The sequence below is a fragment of the Penaeus monodon genome, chromosome 40, assembly GCF_015228065.2.
Source record: "Penaeus monodon isolate SGIC_2016 chromosome 40, NSTDA_Pmon_1, whole genome shotgun sequence".
Classification (NCBI taxonomy): domain Eukaryota; kingdom Metazoa; phylum Arthropoda; class Malacostraca; order Decapoda; family Penaeidae; genus Penaeus; species Penaeus monodon.
In genome coordinates, this window is record NC_051425.1 from 20,409,425 (window position 1) to 20,413,746 (window position 4,322).

Sequence of the window (4,322 nt, forward strand, 5' to 3'; positions counted from 1 at the left end):
ACCTCCGCGCGGCGCTTTAACCCCTTTAGATAAGTCGTAGCGTCGTCGTAGTGTGTGTTCACCCCTTTACGTGTGTTTTGCGTCCCTGTCAGCCACTGTACTAGAGTACGGATAGCCGTTACAGTCTGGTGGCAGCGAGGGCCGTTGCGTCCTTTTGGCATGCAACACGGACACACCACCCCGAAGAAAAATCCGCTCGACCGCTAGAAGACATGTCGAAAAAAAAACACGTAAGTACACGTTTGGGCCCCTTTTCTTATTTCTTTTCCCTTCCTTCTCCCATACATGTGTTAAGCCGTTGTTTTTTGTTGGGTTAAAAGGTGCTAATGACAGCAAATGGCACGTTCTCCACTATTCTTCCCACCTCAGTTTCGCATTTCCGTGCGATCGAGTATGTGATCAATAAACATGAATACCGTTCGTTATTAAGTAATTAATTTTTTCTCTCGTTTTCAGAGATTTATATTGTTTCATCTGCAACGAATTTAACGCTTTTCGTGATTTTATCTTATCACGAATACCATTTCATTTATCTCGTTCTAACCCTCGCCACCGACCTGCCCGTCCCTTTCTTTCTTTTGCGGTCACTTTGGATTAGAAAAAGGTTATTTTCCTGTCTGACTGACCTCACTTTCTCTTTCCGGTCGGTGGCGGCGTGGGTAGGGTCACATGACCGCTTGGTTCCCTGTAATTTGGGAGCAAACATATCATTGTTACATTGCTTTTTGGTGACACGTTCTATCGGCGCTAGAGCGAAGCATGTAACATAATTTCATTAAATTGTATTATTTGAATATAGCGTAGGATCTTCCCCCATATCATAGTGCACAGAATTGCCCGTATTCCCCCGGGGTTGCGTAAACCCTAATAGATCTGCGCTCCGTCTTTCGAGAGTAGGTACAATAACCGAATTTATTCGTTCGTTGGGCTCCCTTTGAGTCGGTATGACCGCGGTTACGTCCGTTAATTAATGTAGGACTAGGGTTTTACTAGAATCATTATTCGCTTATTATAAACACCTTTCCCTCACCCTCTTGAAGTCGCTTGCATGTCTTGGGTACCCCCCAAGCGTTTGAGTGATTCGAGAAAATTTATATATCCTTATGGAATTTTTGCGAGCGCCCATTACAGATACGCAGAAGAGAGCAGGATTATTATATTCCTGGCTCGAGTCGCTTCAGTCATATACGGCATTTGGTATAGAATCCCCCGTTATTTAGTTTTTATTGAAGTTTTGACGTGCAAAGCTAGACATGTACCTCGCAGTTCAGATTTCTGACCCCGAGAAGATTTGCTTGATAAATAGCTTGCGAATATTTTTTCATGTCATCATTCATTCAAGCGTACATTCTGTCGCATATCATTATATGTTGAATTCAATGTGGTAGTTGAAATAATCTTAAATAGCTAGCATTGCTAATTTACTTCGTTTTGTTATAGTGAAAGTTATATTCGTGTTTGTGATTCATTCTCTGTGTGAGGTCACTCTCGCCTACCCCTCATTAACGCTACTAACGCTATAATTTCCCTCTCACTCACACACGCATACACACACTCCTTCACCTCACTCACACACGCAGGACAAAAGACACTGACTCTTTTTCATTAATAAGGCTGGTTGCTGTCTTAGTGCTGGCCGCAATTTTGTCCGTCGTGATGAGTGGTTCGAACATAATGTACAAGTTACATCAATTTCTTATCTGTGTGACGACTATGGTTCAAATAGATCTTCGCGGATCGCCGATGTCGTTCCCTTATCTATTCTCATATCTACAGAGACGGTGGGGAGTTCAAGTCAGGTCTTTGAGGACCGCTACTGAGTCTCCCTCTTCTATTTTCTTCTTTATCTTTGTGAAAGTAAAACACAAAAAAAAAAAGACGAAAATAATTTTAAAAACCAACATTAAAAACCGTAAATTGTTATGAATAACCGGCTAGTGGTAATTACCATCCCATCTCCTCTGTTGCCTTTCTTTTTCTCTTACTCTGGCCCTTACGTGTATGATCTGGCTCCCCGACTGTATATTGCAGTCGTCGGACAGACACGGCACCGAAGGAGAACCTGCTACAGTTCCGGTCACCTTAGGGGCCGTGGGGAAGGACGTCATCGAAGATCGCATAGGCCCGCGGACCGAGATTTTCGTCAGAAAGGGGTTAAGCCGTCCCAGTGTAGTGGACGGGCGTTTCCTGCCAGACTCCCCGTAGATCCAGCAAACCAGCACCTTTGCCACAGGTAAAAGTCGCCCCAGAATGCTGTGCATAGGCGACGCCTGGCGGACGCCTGCAGATCCGGTCAACTCCAGGGGCTCGTAGCGCAGGTATCACCCCCCCCGAGATGCCCCCCCTGCCCCGACGCCCGTAGATCCGGACGAAGATTAAAGAGGACGTCTGGACGCGAGAAGGACCTGGGCGAGATCTGTAGGACGTGTGGACGAGGACGCCGCCGAGTTTGGCCTGGGCCAGGACTACGAGGAGGGCAAGACGAATCTGAAGTCAAAGGGGGACCTGTGCGAGACTTTCGAGGACGTGTGGACATCGAGGACGAGCAGATTACACCAGGGACCAGGAGATGAGGACGACAGGGAAGAGCAGCCACAGGATGCACCAGGACGACCACGAGAACGAGACGACCAGCCAAGTTAGGCCACCCTTGAAGGCGCCTCGAGGGCGAGGCGCGAGTAGTGGCCGAGCAATATAGGGTGTGGATAATTCTACGGATGTGGATAATTCTATTTCGGGTAAACCCTGACCACGTGGCTGTTTTCCACGTGGAGCAATCAGTGTAGCAGACGGAGCCAGTGACCTCACCTCGCTCCCCCCAATGCTTCCTGCAGCTGCTGCTACCGCTCCTCCAGCTGGAACGGTCACTACTTATACCGAGAAAGACCTAGGCCTCAAGAGTTCGTGCTAAGCTACCGCCGTGCTAAGGTCAGGGCCCCCGCCTCCCTCCGGGCGGGCTGACCGTGACCTCCGCGCGGCCCGATTACCCATAAATAACATGTTTGTTCTTATACTGCTGGTGTCACTCTCAGAAATAAAGAGTCAAGCCGTTAACAAGTATCAATACCCCTGCAAGCCAGTGTAATAGGGTTCTATACCGTTTTTAACCCCTGCAAAGCCACTGTACCAGATTACACTAGACTCTTACAGTGTGTGTGTGTATGTATATGTATATTTTTTACATTCTGTATCGTATGTAAGTAATAACTGTTGGTCCTTGGTCAGGCTGAATAATTATTACACAGTGATGGTTAATCATAATAGGGATGGACAAATTTTTGTACAAGGATGTTAAACATTATCATAAAGGGATACATAATTATTGTAAAAGGATGGTTAATTATTACACAGGGATAGATAATTACTGTAAGAGATGGATAAACATTGCGCAAGCAGGTTAATCATTATACAGAGATGGATGATAGATAATGGATAATCATACAGGATAGATAATTATACAGGGATACATAACTGTTTAAAGGAAAAGATAAAGTATTTTGTGATCGTCTCAGCTTTTTATATCATTTCGTAATTACGCTTTGGCACATGCAAATTTTTAAAATCCACATTCTACATTCAATTAGGGTTGCACATATATTTAAAGTTCTCATAGGAAAGAAATAGTAATCTGATTAACACTCAAAGGGCCTGAAAGCTGTACCATAAGGCACTACGATCAGTATAAGATAGCAAGCCTTCCTATGGGTGGCAAAGTCAAACCCGACATATGACGTTTTTTATTGCCAGAACACTTTGAGGGTTTCAGAATGTACTGGCAAAAGCACGGTGCAAGAAGTTGCAATGAATCTAGATGTAGACTGTGTAACAAAGAAAACAAGCGAACGCTTGAGAACTATATATCGGAATGTGATACAGCCTTTCAGACCACCTAACATGAGGTATAAAGAACTATGTGAATACACTGGAAGATATACTCATACTATATCCTAAATTTATTATGTAATAACTACCGGAAACAAATTTCAGTGTTATGTAAAGACAGTGGCAAAAGCAATTGAAAGTAATATTTTTTGTATAATGAACCCACTACAACTATTACCCGAAGCTTTACCCTGCATGCTGGGTTAAGCCCCAATTCCTTTCTCTTCTTTTCAAATTAATTTTCCCCATCCCCCTTTTCTTTCCCCCACCCCTCATTCTTCTTTCCAAACTTTCTTCTTTCTCCCATGGTACCCCCTCGCTGTAATGGAGATCCCCCTGAACCCCTCTATGTCTGATTGCAATACCAAGTGTGTGAGTCCGCCTACACAAAGCTCAAAGTTGCTCGCCATATGTTTCATCACCCATCAGTATAGGGTTCT